The sequence below is a fragment of the Cornus florida genome, unplaced genomic scaffold, assembly GCF_030987335.1.
Source record: "Cornus florida cultivar Cherokee Brave unplaced genomic scaffold, ASM3098733v1 CherokeeBrave_3.0.0_Hap2_Chr11, whole genome shotgun sequence".
Classification (NCBI taxonomy): Eukaryota; Viridiplantae; Streptophyta; class Magnoliopsida; order Cornales; family Cornaceae; genus Cornus; species Cornus florida.
The window spans coordinates 22,141,753-22,163,185 of NW_026775581.1; the positions used below are offsets into that span (position 1 = coordinate 22,141,753).

Here is a 21,433-nt window from a genome sequence, read left to right on the forward strand (position 1 = left end):
GGTTTAATGCTTCTAATTGATTATTTCATTCTATCCATATGTCTATGTTTGCTAGAACAGATGTTTATGTGTTTGTCTCTATTTCTTGTGTTATTGATGCATTTCTATGTGTAGTGATGCTATAGATCTAGAGATTGTCAAGACATAGTGCTTAATGTCATGTTCTTGTGGTTTATTTGATGATTCATACTCATTTCTTGATGGATTATACCTCTCCCTTAGTTTAATTAGTTTAATTTTATGCCATTAGCTTAGTTGTAGTGTAGTTGTTAAATGAGAGGACAATCCATGCTTATTGTTGATGTTCTATACTTATGAAAGCAAGTAACATATATCTCTAACCTTGTGATGTGTTTGGATTGTGAGCTTAAAGAAAGGATTAATGGTTTAATTTGATATGTTGTGTTATCCACCATATTGTTTAGACAATATATGCTTAATTTGTCATCCATGATTGTTGGAACAACCACACACACACACACTTTGTTGCAATACATGTTCTTCCCCTCATTAATCATTTATTAAAGGTCTAGAAAAGCTATGCTTAGTGGTGATCTCTAAACCCCAAGATCTCTATCTCTTTTATTCTCCTTATTGCATTATTGTTTACCTTAGTTTAATTTGCATCTAGTGTAATCCAACCAACCAACCACTATTTTGATCACTCGACCTACTAACCCTAATTTTGATTCCTCAACCTAGTGTGACCCTCAATCCCTTGGGACAATCCCTACTTGCCCTAGCTATATTTTTTGTGAAAGGTAGTAGTAGCAATTTCTAAATGTAAAACTTGGCCACATTGCATAAACTTTAGGTTTGAATTGACGACACACCACCACTTTCATAAAAGTATTGAACTAATTGCCATTTTGGAATATCATGATGTGGACATTTTCTTAGTAAATCATTCAATCTCTCACATGCTTCATGTAGAAGTTCTCCATTCCCTTGAGAAAATTCACGAATGGATCTACGCATAGCATTAGTTCGACTTACGGGGTAATACTTCTTTAAGAATTCTTATTGCATTTCTGCCTAATATGTTATGGTATTAGCTGGCAAGTTGGTGAACTAATACTTAGCTTTATCCCAAAGAGTAAAAAGGAAAAACTTCAACCTTCGCACCTCTTCCGGTATATCCGTGTATTTTACGATGGAGCACACTTCCAAGAACTCATTCAAATGTTTATATGGTTCTTCATTACTTAACCCAAAGAAGAGTGGGCATATTTGAATAGTGGAAGGTTTAATTTCATAGTGATGTGCCCTAAAATTAGGAAGCTGGATGCTTATCGAGGCATTATACTCATTTGGCACATAATGGTCCTTAAAAACCATTGGAGGATTGGGAACTTGTTGCTCTATTTGAGTACCAATAGGAACTTGTCTTAGCGGAGGTGGTTGCATAAAAATTGATTCGGATGGTACATATCTTGCTGGTCTACATGACTAAGGTCTTCAACATGATCTTCCATTGATATAATGGGATGATCAAAAGTGGAAAGAATTACAATAGAACTACCTTTACCCCTTGGATTACGAACGGTAGATTCAAGATTTAGATTCAAAGGAACAAGAGAAAGATTAAGTGACCTTTGACCATACATGCATAAAACAAGTCAATACACCAACAATAGCCACAACTTCTTCTCCATAGTAATCAACAATCAACTCACCACAATTTCTACATACGATGTTCCCATACTCCCATGTTATATCAATGCAAAAATCTAATGACCACGACAAGGATCCATGGTTTCAACAATTAAAGTAAAGGGCCGCAACAAGGACTGATGCACAATTAAGATAAAATGAGTTCAAGATACGCTCATAAAGTTCCCAAGCAACAATGTCGAGCTCCAATGCTTGCACTTTTTGACTCCAAGTACCTAATTTCACAAGTAACAAGTGAGAAAGATAAAATGAAAGTAAAGACAAGGAATCAAAAGAGAACTAATTCCTAATTTGATTCCAAGTAACACTGATTAAAAATCCCCAGCAACGGCGCCAAAAACATGATGTCAATCGAGCAATGCACACAAAAGTGTGTAAAACTTTAAGAGAATATCAACTGGCCATCACATTTAAAATTTATAAAACCACTAGACACTTATACTATGTAGTATGAAGTGAGAAGGGATCATCCCATGAGATTATGAAGGGATACTTGGAATTAAACTTGGATTAGTGAATCAATTGATTGAAAGAGGTTTTGGTTTGGTTGATTAAGCTATCATTAATTGAATTAAGCAATGCAAGAAGAAACAAGCTAAATAGAGTAGAGTTATGAAAATAGGAGAGAGGTCATAAGGCATAGGAATCACCGCTAAGCTTGTCTTTAAACCACTAGCATTCATTTAATTGGGGAAAGAACAATGTTGTAACCTAAATGTATGTTACCAATTGCAACAATGAGCATAGATTATCAATATAAGAATGAATTGTCCATTTAACAACAAGTAAACTAAGATGTAACACAACTTATCAAGTTAAAGAATAAACCATCCAATTAATCCTCAATTGTAACACACATTAATATAGAGAATCATACAACTTATAACATTATGCATGGATTATCAAATACAAGCATAGATTGTCCACCTATTTAGAAATTAAAATGCAGTTATAGTACAATTAAGCTAAGATATGAATTTAAAGCAATTAAACTAAGGGTGTAGAATAATCCATCAAGTATAAGAATAACCCATCATATTTGTGACAACCCTGATTTTTCAAGCCAGTGCATTATGTGATGAACCGAAGGTTGATCCGATAACAAATCCAGATGTGGAAGCAAAAACTAGGACAACGGTCTTTCAAGGAATAACACACCTCTGAGACACTTTAATGACCTTCTATAAGGTCGTGGAACTCAATGAGAACTGACGCGGAAGTAAAAGATCAGAAAAATAATAATTAAGCTCCTAGGGGTAAAATAGTTATTTTTAAAAATATGGATTCAGGTGCCACCGAGCACACCGCTGGAAAAATAACAAAAAACTAATCAAGCTGGACTCAAGAATTACATGATTCGGAGTTCAAATGAAAGAGAAACAGTAAGACGAAAAAAACGAGCACTTAAGGCTAAAAGGGTAAACTGGTAATTATCCAAAAATATCTGAGTGCAACTGAGCACACCGTTGGATAGACGACAAAAAATTAGTCAAGTTCAGAAAAAGTTCACTCGATTTGGAGTCTGGATGAGGGAGAAATGAGGGTTTGAAGTTGAGATGTCGCGGCGGCTCGATGAAGGCCATGGCAGCCCCATTCGCACTAGCGCCCCATGGGGCACCCAAGGGCATGCACATGCTAACAGCAAGGGTCTAAGGTAGATTTTCTAGAACTGAGGCTTGAAACGGAGGTTGAAACGAATTTTTCTAGAAAAATACGAAGAAGAAACTCCCCCTAAAATCGAGTTTTCTACTCGATTAAGTGGAAGAAAATGAAAAAAAAATACATTGTGAAATTTCCAAAATGCCCCTAGATCAGAATAGGTCAAGAGGAAAAAAAGGCTACTATATGCATAACAGAAATCTAAACTTTGCAAGGGATTTCCGGTACCAAGATGACATTTTCTGGAAAAACACGAAGAAGAAACCCTCCCTAAAATCACGTTTTCTACCCGAACATATTGAAAGAAAAAAATAAAATTGCTGTGAAAAGACCAGAATGTCCATAGATCAGATTGTGTAGCAAATGTCCAAAATAAATCCATAAAGTGCTCATTTTGTGAAATATGACTCTAAACTTGAAAACAATCATGCATGCAAATGTAAATTGTGATTTTGAGTGCGCAAAAATGGTTCGTTACTCCCAAAAATGGTTCGTTACTCCCAAAAAATGGCCGAGTCAAATTACCATTTGGCCCTTCACCACACTTCATACATGATTAATGAGTCCTTATGGAAGAATAAAAATGGAATTCTCACACCCGATGCAACCATAGTGAGACAATGACTTGTGATTTTTCAATATTTTCATAATATTTCATGAAGTTAAAAGTTATATAGGATACAAGATACATGTCATTGGCCTCTGGCCTCATCTCATACATGTCAAATATATTACAAAAGGTGTACTTATGTACACATTACATATATGGGATTAAAGATACAAGTTTTGACATATAAGGCTAAAAAATGATATTTCATGCTAACATTTGCATGAAATGGAAGTTTAAAAGCTACAAGTCATCCAAGGAATGATGAATATCACGAACCAAGTCTTCATACCTGAAATAGGTCACATTAAGTGAGGGATGAGTATCCTGTGGTACTCGTAGGGAATGAGTATGCATAAACCTAGCATTTTACAATATCATCACCTTAAGATGAAACATATTAAAGGGACTCATGCCACCTAACGTCTATGTCAAAGTGAGAATCAGGGATCATCCTAAGTTACATAGGTAATTGAATGAAATACACAACATGCAAGCATATTAGGTACAAGTGTACTAAACGAAATTGAAAACATACGAGGCAAGTGTACAAAACACAAGTATACTAAATGGAATCTATATATAAGAAGCAAGTGCACGGTTTCAAGTATACTAAATGAGATCTAAATACACGAAGTAAGCATAGTGTCTATGTAATTAAAAAGGGTAGGAATACTCCATATAACATGACAAGATTCTTAGATCTTCAAGAGATAACACTTGAAATCTAAGGGTTTAAAGATTCTGTATGTTGATATAAATCATTTTATGTGGCCCATGCCACCTAGAATCTGAGTCAAGTTACATGTATAGGATCATTCCTAAGTCACTAAAGCATAAGGTAACATGAAACGAGATAACTAAGAAAATTAACAAGATTGAAACAATTCAATTAACATGGCAAGGATAAGGCATGAAATCAAGGATAATGAATAATATCTATGCAATTAACAAGATAGGAACATTCCATATAACACGACAAGATTCTTAGAACTTCAAGGAATACACTTAAAATCTATGGGTTTAAATCAAATAATGTGGATACTCGGATATCGCCCGGATTAGATCCGTACTCTTGGGATCACTTTAGGGCTACTAACCCATGTGTACCTTTCTTTAGTGTGCACTCTATTGTAGGGGGCTCTCTATCCCCTGTACTAGAACCAAGTCCTAGCCATGTCAAGTCTTGATTGATATTGCCGGGTTTCCAAAATCAACAAGTTGTGCAAGTCGAGATAGTATCAAGATACAAGTAATGTATTAAACCACATTCCGTACACAACCAATATTATGGAAATACACAAGTTATGCCCTAAGTCCTTAACTATAATGGCATGTGAAATGTCAAGAAATCATAGTGTGCATCTATATAGACTACAACTAAGATATATAGCATATGGAATCCATTGATGTAAATATACCACAGGTAAAAGACACATGATTTAATTATTTGTTAAACAACACATGAATAATTAAACCATTGTAAGATAATTGTGCAAGTCCATTAGCTACATTAATGAAACCAAGATACAAGAGGTCATGATGCATGATAAAAAGATAAAAGCCTCATGAAATACAAGTCCAATTCATAAGTTTGACAATGGTTCAATATCAAAGTATAATTAACTCGATGGAAGCATAAAAGGCGATTTAATCAACTTATAGGATTAAATTCTCAAGACTACAAGGTAACTCTAAATATTCTAAGAATAAGATATGTCAAGGATTATGTCAATGACAAGTTTAATATCAAGTTACAAGTTCATTCTATACAAGATACAACCATGTGAATTAAATTCCATACAAAGGAAATAATTAAATATAAGTTTCAAAACTTATCCGATTATTCTCTATTTGATACACGTGAAGAACTTGTCAAGGAGATCATGAATACTAAGTTAGAAACTTAATCAAGCCCATCGAACCATTAAATAGATTTTAATTAATTCATTTAATTAAAATCTCTAGATTTTAAAACTTATCCAAATACTCTCAAATTAAAGTACGTTATAAAACATGTCAAGACTTGATTTAATAGCATAATACAAGAAATTTCCATGCAAGATATAACCATGATGATTAAACCCTCATACAAGAAAACAATAAAATGTTTCTAAACCTAATCAAATATTCCCTATTTAATATATGTGAAAGTATATGACATGCTCATCAACAATATCAAGCCTGAATTCTAACGAAGTGAATAGTACACATGGAATAAATTAATTAATCTAATTAATTAATTATCTCTAGATTTTAAAACATCTCCGAATACTTTCAAATTCACATACGTTGAAGAGTATGTTACGGCCTAATATAATATGACATCACATATTGATTTTAAGGTAGATACGACCACATGAATTAAATTTTCATTCAAAAAAATAATTAAATAAAAGCTTCAATACTTGTCCAAATGCTCTCAATTTAATATATGTCAATGAACATATCAAGGTGTAATTTAATATCATATCACAAGTTTAAACCAAGCTATAACCAACTGGAAGAATTAAATCTCATACAAAGAAAATAAATAAATAATGTTTCTAAATTTAATACAAAGGCATGTGATTAAGTTGTGTAAGCATGGAATACACTCAATATAACCAAGATATAAACCTAAGACATCCCCTACCTTAATTTGAGATGAAATCTCAAATCCCTAACGAAAGAAAAGTGCTCTGAATCCGACGATACTCCTAAGTTATGTCGGGGACAACAAGAGGAACAACTTTAACCTTTGAGGCACTATGAAAATTCAAACCCAAACTCAAAAATGGTCAAAAATAGATTCTAATAAGGGGGAAAGGTCTACACGTCAAGGCCTACGATAAACGTTAAGGTACGAGACAAAATACAAAGGCATGCAAGTGGAGAAGAAGAAGAAAAGGTAGCAGCCCCTTGGGCTTCCATGGCTGCCGGCCAAGAGAGGGAGACGATGGCTAAAAAAGTGATTTTTGACTTTAAGTCATTCTATTTATAGTAAAGTCCTAAAAGTGCCCCGAATGGGCACCGCGAGGTCCAAAAAGTGGAATTTGTGCAGACGCGCTTAAACTGTAAAACACTATAAACAAAAAAGAACCAAAATGAAAAAAAATGTACAACGAAAGAAACAGCGTCAAAAATCGAGTTCCGGGCAAAAAGATATGCCCTGAACAAGTTCAGCGCTAACCGTGGCTGAAAACCCTAAAACTGGAGAAAAAGACCGAAAGGATATTCTAAGAGTACTCAACTCGATAAAATGTAAAAATGAATCCCGTACGAGGATCCAGGCTCAAAATGAGGCATTTTGCAATAACTTACATTAATTGCACAATGACCCCTCCAAGAAAGGATAACTGCAAAAATGATCCAAAAAGAAAATATCTTCAAAAGATATTTATAAAAAATACGCCAAGAAAAGAAAATGTTTTCGAAGAAACTATGCATCCATGCTCCTATGGACACGGGGAGCAACCAGAGTACTTTCCTACAAAAGTAAAGATACGTATTTTGTGGAAACCACTTAGAATGAAGGTACGTGAAGTCAGAAATCAACTCTGAGAACGAAAAGGTTATACCAAAAAGTGACAAATGGGAAAAAAGACGAAAAGTAAATAGTGTCCAAAAAGTGAAAATATGGAAATTACTCGATCCTTAAAGGAAGTTATCAATCCAAATAAAAGAGTCTCAAAAACCATTTCTGATCACTCGAGATGATACCAAGTGATGAGAAACAAAACTCGAAAAAGAAAACTAAACAGAAAAAAAAATTCGTAAAATTTGAGAAAAAAGACAAAAAGTGGACATTTTATTAAAGCTTTATTGTTCTAGGTGCGCTTATTCTTTTCACTCAAATTTTATTTTATTTTATTTCATTTTTTTTTTTTGGAATCAAAGATGGAAGCATAGTGCAATGTGTTGATCTATTAAGCTTTCTAGCGATCCATGAGGTCGAGCGTTAGGTCAATGACTCCCAAACCAGACGGCTTTAGGGCACTAGGTGTTCAAACACCCCTAAGGACTTACAAGCTCAAATCAATTAGGCTACAAATCAAAACAACCTCCATCTAATCATTTCTCACTTCTCACCTTTTGGGAGAAGTCCTCACTTTTTATTGCTTTTGCAACTTTTCTTTCTTTTCTTTTCTTTTTTTTTTTTTTTTTTTTTTTTTTTTCAATTATTAACCTAGAGTTTGGGCCCTCCACCTTTTAGCGCGAGAAATTCAGTGCTTGATGAGGCTAGAATCCCGGCTACTCAATGAAAAGGGGTTGTTATCCACCTTTATCAAGAATTAAAGCTTTCAATGCACTACTAGCCCAATTGGGATATAACCAATTCAATAATCAACAAAGCATGTACCCCACAAATGAATGCTAGTGTGCGCCCATGCTAGTGTAAAATATTAGAGTGAATCTCAAAACAATCACAAAATCAGGATGATGTGGACCACGAGTGCAAGCAAGATATCAATTTTTTGAAAAATTTACTCGTAAATGGCATCCACAAGGCATACAAGGAGTATTGGACTCTCAAGTCAAGCAATTTTTAAAATTTTAAGCAATATAGTCCTCAAAAGATCAAAATCATAGCTAGTTATGGACCAATCATAGAAAATCCCTCAAATGCACAAGTCATGCTCAAAATTTTGAATTTAAAAACAAACACTGCAAAGCACCATTACCCCCAAACTTAAATGGCACAGTGTCCTTAATGTGCAAAGAGAACAAAAGGCAAAAAGTATACCAGTGTAACTAAGGCAGGGAATGGCTGGGACCAAAAAATCCAAAGTGGGTGGCATAGCCCCCTCAAACTTGGGATTAACTGTGGTCCTGAAATTTTGGCACTTGGATAAAACTCATCAGATAACAAAAGGGATAATAACAGTGCACAGTGGTCATGCAAGTGTAAATGGGATAGCAACTAAAAATAGAGAGTGGTATAAGGGTAGTCCTGAAAATTTTGGGCAGTACTCTCACTCACTGAAGTCACTGGGATGCACCTGATGGAGTCAAACAGATAGATATAAGAATATGAAAATAAGACATCCATAAAAAAAGCATATATAAACCAAAAATAAAGTATAGTACATCAAGTATCAAAGCCGACAGACACGGCTGCAAAAGTAATATGGCAGTATAAAAAATATGTGGATGTCACAGATATATAAAAGGAATAAGGAGAATGAAAAGATCAAGTGGAGGAGGTAGGACGGGAAGGTCGCGCTCTGCGGATGTCTCTGGATAGATCCCTGAATGCGGTCATGACATCCGTGCGGATAAAGCAATGTCAGCTCTAATGGAGACAGTCTCTGTGCGGATAGATACCACGGCATCCTCCAGAGTCTGAAGTCACTCTCTAAAGTCAGGTATGTGAGCAGGAGCCTCAGGTGTGGCTGGATCGGAAGAATAATGATCCTGAGCCTGCTCCTCATCATGAACGGGTGACCTAACTGGAGAGTGTTGCTCTGTGTTCTCTGCAGGCTGCTCCAAATCAATGTCTATGTGCATGGAAGGCGGATTGACTGTGACGACGTCTGCTGTAGGGTCTGCTATTACTGCCATCTCCTCTACCTTTAACTTCTCAGCTGCCTTAGCAGCGTCATCCCGCAGACTCTTGATAAGAGCATTGTAGCACTTATCCCAGTCCTTCTTCTTGAATGAACAGGCCCCAGACTCAGTCTTCTCCTGTGGCTAGAAGGGATAGAGCTGATCACGTAGAATCTGTGTGATGAGATGGCCGAATAGGAGATACTTACCCTTTTTGGGCTTGGCCTTGCTGATATGGTCGACATATAGCTTCATCATGACACTCCAGATGAACGCAGGAATAGACAGCCAACACCCTGTGTAGAATATATATAGAGCTGTCAGGTAGTCACCGCGCCTCTGTGTCTTATGGTCGGTGATGAGCACTGAAAAGTGCGTATTTGAACCCCTTAAGCAAAGGCATTCTAGTACCTTTATCTATCTTACTTTACCGTTTTAGATTAATTTTATATTATTTCCATTTTCAGGCACTTATCCCGAAAATAAGCTAACTCAGCCAAATAAGAGCTTAATTGAAGCAAATCTGGGATTGAACAACGAAAGAAGCAAAGTGGCGAAAGAAAGAAGCAAAATGAAGCAAAGCAGCAAGTTCGATCGATCCAAGTCTAAGGTTCGATCAATTGAACATTGATCAAACTCAGCACTTCAAGATAGATCCAAGCCTTGACCTAAAGCACTTAAGTCCAAAAGTTCGATCGATCTAACATCAATCTTCGATCGATCGAACACCTTTGTCCTTATCCAAATGATTGATCCTATCCACAGCTGTACCATCCGCCAACCTCTTTCGTCCTTTTCCCATAAATATCTCCCATAAATATCTCAGATTTGTCTTTTTCCAAGAAGCTCAGCCAGTTGGATTGATCCAGCCTAAGTTTGATAGATCTTAGCCAGTTCGATCTATCCAAGAGCAAGGGTCGATCGATCGAACTTCCTCCAATTCCAAAAAGTTAAAATTCCATCCCATTGAAAGTTGTCCTTTATCCAATCATTAGGGAATATTGTGTGCATGATCCCAATTCATTTGGGTGTCATTTTGACCTACCTATATAAGGATTAGGATTGTTTTTTCAAAGGAGAACCAACATTATTTTTGATATCATCTCTTGGAGAGGAAGTTTGGAGGAGGAGGCTAGAGACACCATTGGAGATCTTCATCAACAAGGAGCAAACCTCCTCCATGGAGTTAGCCCTTGTGGGTTAGAGCATCATCACCATGAGTGGCTAGACATCCTCTTGGGCTATAGTTAGCCCCAAGCATGCTTTTTATATCTTAATCTTGTGTATTATTGAGGGATTAGTGTTGTAATTGATATTTTGACACTTTGATATATATAGATCTTGTTTATTCAATGATTTATGTGATTTAATGCTTCCAATTGGTCATTCATTCTATCCATATGTCTATGTATGCTAGAATATATGTTCATGTATTTATCTCTAAATTTTGTGTTATTGATGCATGTCTATGTGTATTGATGCTATAGATTTAGAGATTGTCAAAACATTGTGCTTAAAAGAATGCTTTTGTGATTCTCTTGATGGTTCATGCTTACCTCTTGATGGATTGTGCCTCTCCCCTAGTTTATTTTCATGCTAGTAGTGTAGATGTAGTGTAGTGGTAGTGTAGTGTTAAATGGGAGGACAATCTATGCTTGTTGTTTGATGATCCAAGCTTGTGAATACAATTAGCATATATCTCTATCCTTGTGTTGTATTTGGATTGTGAGCTTAATGAAATGATTAATAACTTATTTTGATTTATTGTGCCTTTCACATGTTGTTTAGACAATATATGCTTCATAACTTAGATATTATGTGCCTTTCACATGATGCTTAGACAATACATGCTTAACTAGTCATCCTTGCTTGTTGAATCAACCAAATACACACACACACCAACATTGAAACACCCTAATTGCCCTCATTATTCACTTGTCAATAGTATAGAAATGCATTGCTTGGTGGTGATCTCTAAACCCCAAGACTCTTCTCTCTCTTACTTACTCTTAATTGCACTATTTTGCTATTACTTAGTTTGATTTAGTTGCTCTTCAATAAACCAACCAACCAATTGTTTGATCATTCGACCTACTAGCCCTAATAGCGATTCCACAATCAACTCCGACATTGCTCAATCCCCATAATCCCTTGGGACGATCTCTTCTCACTCATACTATATAGTATAGGTGTTAAGTGGTTTATAAATTTAAATTACGGTGCCCACTTGACACTAATTTCCAAACTCAAAGTTTTATGCATTGTTTTGTGCACCCGCCCAAGAAGATACCATAGTTTTTGGCGCCATTGCCAGGGATTTGTTGATTAGATTAGGCAACGTCGTATTTGTGGAATTTATTAAGAATTAGTACTCTTTTGATCGTGTCTTTTCTTTACTTTGATTTCACTTTTCTTTTTGGTTACTTATTATGTTTGTTTTCATTTGACTAGGTGTATTGTTGGAAAGAAGCCAAGCAAAAGAGCATCCAAGCTAAAAAGCAAAGCAAAGCAAAATAAGTGAAAAAGCTAAAAATTCTAAAAAATTGCTAAGCTAAGCTAAATTTGGAGTTGAAGTGCTATAGGACCTTTGTGAGACCTTCTTGACTCAATCTCCTTAGTTAAATCATGAGCCCGCGTGGAGGCATTTTTTTTTTTTTTTGTTCCTTGTCATTGCATTATTATTGTTTTAAATATGGGAATTGTGTTTGTGGAGGAAGTTTAATTGTATTGTTGTGAAGGCAAAGTGGTTGTTCATTTGTTGTGCTTTCTTACTTGTTATTGTGCATGCATGGTCGTTATTCATTGAGACCAACTCTTGTCCCATTTTGATTTGCATCTCGAATCCATTGTTAGAAATCCTAGGGGAAGAGGAAGTTCAAATAGAGCCAATCTTTAAATGGATGACCATAATGATGATCATGTTGAGGACATTGGTCACATAGACCAACAAGGTATCGTTCATCCCAATGTGTACAATAAGAACATTCAAGTACCATTAGGCATGCCTAAGCCATACATTCACCCACCACCACAACAACAAGGCCAAGTTCCATATGGAATGCCAAGGCCAATGTATGCTCCACAACCTCCCATTGTCAATCAAGGAATTCAAAATCAAGGTGTTCATGTTGCACCTCAAGTTGCTAACCCACCACTTGCTTTGAGAGACCATTATGTGCCAAATGAATATAACGCACCCACATGCATTCAATTGCCACCATTTCGAGCACACCATTATGAAATTAAAGCACAAACCATTCAAATGCTTCCTAACTTTCATGGACTTCCTAGTGAAGAACCTTACAAGCATTTGGATGAGTTTCTTGAAATTTGTTCTACCGTGAAATACACGGACATGCCGGAAGAAGTCTTAAGGCTTAAACTTTTTCCATTCATCCTTAAGGACAAGGCAAAATATTGGTTTAACAATCTTAGGCCTTTTTCAATCTCTTCTTGGGCAGAAATACAACAAGAGTTTTTGAAGAAGTACTATCCGGTTTCTAAGACCAATGCCATGAGGACCTCAATTCGAGAATTTACACATGGGGATGGATAGACATTCCATGAGGCATGGGAACGCTTCAATAAATTGCTAAAGAAGTGTCCACACCATGACATGCCCAAATGGCAATTAGTTCAATATTTTTTTAAGAGCTTATTGGATAATTATAAGGGCATGGTTGATGCTTCTATGGGTGGCTCTTACATTGATAGGCATAAGGATGACGTATGGTGTCTCTATGAAAGCAAGAGTGAAAATTCTTTGCATAGAACATTGTCATCAAAGAATGGTAGAAATTCACAAGGTAGGAAGAGTGTAGGCTTACATCAAGTCGAACATTCAAATGAGATAGCCGCCGAAATGAAGTCTTTGTCTCAAAGGTTTGATCAATTTTTTATTAACCAAAACTCGGCGAACCAAGTAACTTCCTTCCCTAACCATTCTCATCGTGCATCAAATGAAACATGTATGACTTGTTCTAGTGTTCTTCATTCTACTTCTCATTGTCCTCATGGACAAGTGCAAAATGAGCCTAATGAGTAAGTCAATGCGGCTTTTATGAACCAAGGGAACAATCCTTATGGTACCTATTACAATCCAAGTTGGAGAAATCATCCGAACTTCTCATGGAAAAACCAAGGGGAAGGCTCAAACCCTCCCCATGGTAGTTTTCAAGGGAAGTATATTCCACCTCCAATGCAAAACCAAGTGGTGTCTTCTCGGGCGGGTGCACAAAACAATGCACAAAACTTTGAGTTTGGAAATTAGTGTCAAGTGGGCACCATAATTTAAATTTATAAACCGCTTAACACCTATACTATATAGTATGAGTGAGAAAGGATCGTCCCAAGGGATTATGGGGATTGAGTAATGTCGGAGTTGATTCTGGAATCGTTATTAGGGCTAGTAGGTCGAGTGATCAAACAATTGCTTGGTTGGTTAATTAAAGAGTAACTAAATTAAACTAAGTAATAGGAAAAGAGTGCAATTAAGAGTAACTAAGAGAGAGAAGAGTCTTGGGGTTTAGAGATCACCACCAAGCAATGCATTTCTATATTATTGACAAGTGAATAATGAGGGCAATTAGGGTGTTGCAATGTTGGTGTGTGTATGTATTTAGTTGATTCAACAAGTAAGGATGACTAGTTAAGCATGTATTGTCTAAACTTCATGTGAAAGGCATAATATATCTAAGCTATGAAGCATATATTGTCTAAACAACATGTGAAAGGCACAATAAATCAAAACAAGTTATTAATCTTTTCATTAAGCTTACAATCCAAATACAACACAAGGATAGAGACATATGCTAATTGCATTCACAAGCTTGGATCATCAAACAACAAGCATAGATTGTCCTCCCATTTAACACTACACTACAACTACAGTACATCTACACTACTAGCATGAAAATAAACTAGGGGAGAGGCACAATCCATCAAGAGGTAAGCATGAACCATTAAGAGAATCACAAAAGCATTCTTTTAAGCACAATGTTTTGACAATCTCTAAATCTATAGCATCAATACACATAGACTTGCATCAATAATACAAAATCTAGAGATAAACACATGAACATCTATTCTAGTATACATAGACATATGGATAGAATGAAATGACCAATTGGAAGCATTAAACCACATAAATCGTTGAATAAACAAGATCTATGTATATCAAAGTATCAAAACATCAATTACAATACTAATCCCTCAATAATACACAAGATTAAGATATAGAAAGCATGCTTGGGTCTAACTCTAGCCCCAAGAGGATGTCTAGCCACTCATAGTGATGATGCTCCAACCCTCAAGGGCTAACTCCATGGAAAAGGTTTGCTCCTTGTTGATGAAGATCTCCAATGGTGTCTCTAGCCTCCTCCTCCAAACTTCCTCTCCAAGAGATGATATCAAAAATAATATTGGCTCCCCTTTGCAAAAGCAATCCTTATCCTTATATAGGTAGGTCAAAATGACACCCAAAATGAGCTGGGGTCGTAGACACAATATTCCCTAATGATTGGATAGAGGACAACTTTCAATGGGATGGAATTTTAACTTTTTCGCACTAGAGGCAGTTCAATCGATCCAAAGGAAGTGAGATCGATCGAAAGTAAGTGAGATCGATTGAAAGTAAGCGAGATCGATCGAACTTAGGCTGGATTGATCCAACTGGCTGAGCTTTTTGGAAAAAGAAAAATCCGAGATATTTATGGGAGATATTTATGGGAGAAGGACAAAAGAGGTTGGTGGGTGGTACAGCTGGGGATAGGATCAATCATTTGGATAAGGATAAAGGTGTTCGATCGATCGAAGAATGATGTTGAATCAATCGAACTTTTGGACTTAAGTGCTTTGGGTCAAGGCTTGGATCTATCTTGAAGTGTTGAGATCGATCAATGTTCGATCGATCGAACTTTGGACTTGAATCGATCGAACTTGCTGCTTTGCTTCATTTTGCTTCTTTCTTTCTCCACTTTGCCCCTTTCTTTGTTCAATCCCATATTTGCTTCAATTAAGCTCTTATTTGGCTGAGTTAGCTTATTTTCGTGATAAGTGCCTGAAAATGAAAATAATACGAAATCAATCTAAAATGGTAAAGTAAGATAGATAAAGGTACTAGAATACCTAAGCTTAAGGGGTTTAAATATGCACTTTTCAGTGCTCATCACACTCCCAAACTTAAATATTGCTAGTCCCTAGTAATAAACTAGAAAGTAAAGGAATGAAATGAACAACTATACAACTATAACTAGAAAACAATAAATGGATAATGCCGCTTTCGTAGGGAACACGATTGCACTTAGCACATGCAACAAGCCTTTTAAACCCCTAGGTTACCCTCAGTGGATGAGTGAAGTCTCGTGAGGGTTTCCAGAAATGGTACCCACAAACATTAAGCTCATTCTTTCAAAAGAGGTACCAATATTGCAAATAGGCATTGGGAGAAAACTACCTCAAGTATGCAATTTTCAACCCTTTCTAAGCAATCTCTCAAAATTTCAATATCAAGCAAGCAAGTATGGTCCTCCACACATCAAGAAAATGATCATGCAAATCAAAACAACTCTAGAATTCTTTTGAGTGGACCGGCATCAATGTGTTGCTATCTAAGCCAACTAAAGAATTAATCACATCCTTACCCTCAAACTAGCATACAAATCTAGTACCAATCATCAAGACAAAAAGTGGACCTTTTATTATAGCTTTATTGTTTTAGGTGCGCTTATTCTTTTCACTCGAATTTTTTTTTTTTTTTTTTTATGGGATCAAAGATGGAAGTATAGTGCAATGTGTTAATCTATTAAGCTTTCTAGCGATTCATGAGGTCGAGCGTTAGGTCAATGACTCCCAAACCAGACGGCTTTAGGGCATTAGGCATTCAAATACCCCTACAGACTTACAAGCTCAAATTAACTAGGCTACAAATTAAGACAACAACCATCTAATCATTTCCCACTTCTCACCATTTGAGAGAAGTCCTCACTTTTTATTACTTTTGCAACTTTTGCAACTTTTTCTTTTTTTTTTTTTTTTTTTTTTTTTCAATTATTAACCTAGAGTTTGGGCCCTCCACCTTTCGGCGCGAGAAGTCCTCACTTCTCAGTGCTTAATGAGGCTAGAATCCCGGCTACTTAGTGAAAAGGGGTTGTTATCCACCTTTATCAAGAATGAAAGCTTTCAATGCACTACTAGCTCAATTGGGATATAACCAATTCAATAATCAACAAAACATGTACCCCACAAATGAATGCTAGTGTGCGTATGTGCTAGTGTAGGAGACTAGAGTGAATCTCAAAACAATCACAAAATCAGGATGATGTGGACCACAAATGCAAGCAAGATATCAATCTTTCGAAAAATTTACTCCTAAATGGCATTCATAAGGCATACAAGGAGTATTGGACTCTCAAGTCAAGCAATTTTTAAATTTTAAGCAATATAGTCCTCAAAAGATCAAAATAATGACTAGGTATGGACCAATCATAGAAATATCCCTCAAATACACGAGTCATGCTAAAAATTTGAATTTAAAACTATCACTATAGAGCACCATTTCCCCCAAACTTAAATTGCACAATGTCCTCAATGTGCAAAGAGAACAAAGGAAAGTGTATACTAGTACAACTAAGCAAGAATAATCAGGACTGAAGTATCCGAAGTGGGTGGCATGGCCCCCCCAAACTTGGGATGAACTGTGATCCTGAAAATTGGCACTTGGATAAACTTATCAGATAACAAAATGGGATAATCAGCGCACAGTGAACATGCAAGTGTAAATGGGATAAACAGAAAATGAAATGAGAGAGGTATAAGGGTGGTCCTGAAAATTAGGTAGCACTCTCTCACTGAAGTCACTGTGATGCACCTGATGGAGTCAAACATACAGATATGAGAATACAATCAGATGACATCCATAGTAAAAATAGATATATAAAATAGAGTAAGTGCAGGTACAACAAAAATATCAAAACCGACAGACCGGCTGTAAAAAGAATTCAGTGACAATAATAAAATATCAAAAGGAGAGAGGGATCATAAGATAGAAAAGAGTGGGGGCTCAGGAAGATGAGGTAGGACGGGCAGGTCTGGCTTCGCGGATTTCTCTTGATAAATCTCTGAACATGGTCCCGACATCCGTGCGGAAGATAGCAAACTTCACTCTGTGGGCTGTGAGGTCAGCTCTGATGGCAACAACAGTATCCTCGAGTGTCTGCACACGCACTCCGAAGCCGGGGGTTAAGTCTGGTATGGAGGAGTCAGAATACAGCTCCTGGGTCTGTTCCTGCTCGTGGATAGGTGACCCGACTGGAGAATGCTGAACTATGTCATCCGCTGAGTGCTCCAAGTCAATGTCTATATCAATGTCATCATGCTCGGAAGCTAGATCGACTGGTGCATCGTCCGTTGCGGGAGCTGCTGCTGCTGCTCTGCTAGTGCCGGGGCTGCCTGTGCTGCTGCCTCCTCCTCTAACTCCAGCTCTGCAGCCGCCAGTATGGCATGGGTTTGCAGGCGAGTGATAATAGCTCCGTAGCTCTTGTCCCAGTCCTTCTTGAGGAAGTGACAGGAACCTCTCTTGGGGTTCTCCTGTGGGTGGATGGGATAGTGCTGGTCTATGAGAATCTGGGTGATGAGGTGGCTGAATGGAAGAGACTTGGCCCTTTTGGGTGCCTCCTTGCTGATGTGCTCATCGTAGAGCTTCCTCATCACGCTCCAGATAAGCGCAGGAATAGACACCCAGTGGCCGGTATAGAAGGCATACAGGGCTTCTAGATAGTCACCCCGCCTCTAAATCTTGTGTCCGGCCATGTATATGTTTTGAAAAAACACGGAATCGATGAACCAAAGGTCGTCTGGAAGATATGTATGGGTGGCAAAAGTCTCGCACTGACATGGTGACTTGTGAGAAAAATCGCCATATCGGCGTAAGAAGGCCTGTGGAGCCTGGGATATGTCTCCTGTAGCTCGGGCGGGCACCGATGTGGACAGCGAGTCAAACGGGCCAGAGTATCCACTGTAATGATGATCTCATGGCCATCGATAAAGGTGATGAGCTCGGCTATAGTGCGCGGCGATGGTCGGAGGTTCTGGTAGAACAACCGTACCAGTCGCGGGTAGATCGGCTCTGTGACTAGGGTAAGAATAGTTGAGAAGCCATGCTGAATGATGTCCTGGTAGACAGATCGAGTCAGGACCGATCTGGAGAAGAATGCGGTGTCGAATGTTGACTCGTGGTCGACAGTCATGTGTACATATCGAGGCACGAGTCTGTCGCGCTGTAAAGGAGCTGCTTGAATAGGTGGAGCCGATTGAGCTGGCTGTACAGCGCCTCTATGCAGTGGAGATGGTGATGGAGTGAATGTTGGATGAGCTGACGACTAGGGTGGAGTAGGGTGTAATGGCTCCTCTGTATGGGAGGGTTGCGCAGTCTCCTCTGTGTGTGCTCGGGGCTAGGATCCCAGACATGAGATGGACCAGCCCCGTCGTTATGTCTGCGTTTGGTGTCGTGACGGTGTCTACGTGTTACAGTCTTGACGCGAGCCATAGTCTGTAAATAGAATTTTAAGAGTTAGTGCCAGCATATATAAAATGTAAGGCATCATATAGAAACATGTATGTTAGAAAAGATAGACAAAACAAGATATCGCATGATTCTATGCAAGTGGCAGAATATGAAACATGCCAAACAATGTGAGTATGAAATGCTTCCAATGTGGAATATCACAGGCATTAGGCATATATAAGGTAGCATGAACATAAGATAAGATGAATGGAGTGTGTATATGAGATCTGTGAAATTCGATCGATCATAAAAAGAAATGAGATCGATCACAAAAGTTGGATCGATCGAAGGTTGAGTTGGATCGATCGCAAATATTCGATCGATCATAAATTTGTTCGATCGATCGAACAGTACGACAATGAAACCTAACAGTCATAGATCTGTGACTTTTGAAGAACGGGGCCCACACCAACATGTTCGTAGGCCCTACAACACATCAAATCAACAACTCCCATCACCCAAACATGGCCCATACTCCCAAATCAAACAAAAATATCAAAAATATATACAACGATATACATATATATATATACATATTTCAAGCATCAACAATGGAGGTTTAATCATATATAAAGCATGAATCAAACATATAAACCATGTATGCATAAGATTGATGCTTGAAATCGACTAGTGAGGTCTCGGATCTTACCCAAATCGAAGGGAGATGTGGATGCAAAGAGGGAGGGATGAAACCGAGATGAGAGAGAGAGAGAAAAACTTGGTTCTCGCCGGAGATCTCGCCGGAGATGGAAGATATGAGCTAGGGGAGATGATTTGCAGTAGAAGGGAATGAGAGGCTAGGGTTTGATGTGTTGAGATCAATCCAAATGATCAATCTCAAGACCCTTGGATCGTTTTTTAAAAAACATTTCCTAACTAGTTTGATCGATCGAAGATGAGTTGTGATCGATCGAACTTTGTTGAACTCCTTTCAAAGTATTTTTTGATTTTTTATTTTTTTGAAATTTGCAAAAATAAAATTAAAAATTGGAAAATAAAGTAAAACAAAATATTTTTTATTTGCTTTCAAAATATATGTATATATATATACATATTTTAAAAAAAAATTAAATAATTAATTAAAAACTAAATAAATTAAATTTTTTTTGAATTTTTCAAAACTTGTTGAAAATTGAAACAAAATAAAATGAGAGTGAAAATAGAATAAAATAAAAATGAAAATATTTTTTGGATTTTTGAAAATCTGAAAAGTCAAACTAAAGTTAAAATAACGAAATGAAGATTTGTGATCGATCGAAACAAGAGTTCGATCGATCAGATAGAGAGCAAAAATATGTAGGTTTTTGGTTCAAAATTTTGGCTAAGTGTTGGAACATGAGATCGATCGAACTGGGAAGTTGGATCGATTGAAGAACTTTCAGATCGATCTTGGAATGTTTCGAACGATCAAGGAGAGAGCTGAAAATATGCAGGTGGATGCAGGCTCAAAATTTTTCCAAGTGTTAAGGCATGAGATCGATCGAACTTGGAAGTTGGATCGATCGAATGTCTCTTGATCGATCTGAGAATTAGTTCAAATGATTGGACAGAGAGGTAATTTGGATGTAGGTTCTGCAAGCTCAAAAATATTCTAAGTGTCAACACTCAAGATCGATCGAACAGGATAGTTGGATTGATCGAAGGTCCTATGATCGATCCAACTGAGAACTAAGATCGCAAATTTTTCTTGGATCGATGGGACAAAGAGCCTATTTGGATGCAGGCTTGAAAATTTTCTAAGTGTTGGATTCAGATGGAAGTTCGATAGATGGAACTCAGGTATGAGATCGATCAAACTTATGCAGAATGCTCAAAAATGACATGAAAGCTCATGCAATCCTCACCAAAGTTCCTTGAAATGCATATGAACCAAAAATAAGTATCTAAACTTCGCAAAAAATGAAATCAAAGATAGAAATGGGGGAGGGATAGGGTTTTGACGCCCTACGAATGCTTTTGCTAGTCTTTAACGTCTCTAGCAAGACATTGGGCTCTTTTAACCCAGATCAAAGATCTTATAATGCATCCCCTCCTTGTTGAGGTGATGGATGCTTTGAACTCTACCCAACAAATGGTCTTTTGAAGAACTTGTTGGATCAAGCTCAAAAGAGGCTTTTGATCCTTTGTCTATGCCATCAAAACTTTTGGGCTTCCATACCCTTTCAAAACAAGAATTTGAAACAACATTTTGAGAATGCAAGGTTGAAGATGATCCTTTGGATGTTTTGGTTTTACACAAAAGTTCATTTCCTTGACATTAAAGATCATGCCACTTTTCTACAACATTGACCTCTCCTTCATATTTGTCAAATGAATTGGGTGTGGGATTAAAGATATTTAACTTCACCTTCATGTGGCCAAATGAAATCTTCATTATCCCCGTCCTACAATTGATGTTGGCA

General features: G+C 37.2%; 1 pseudogene; it reads left to right on the forward strand.

Moving 5' to 3' along the window:
• Positions 1-874: 874 nt before the first annotated feature.
• Positions 875-972, forward strand: LOC132287282 (small nucleolar RNA R71; annotated as a pseudogene).
• Positions 973-21,433: the final 20,461 nt, after the last annotated feature.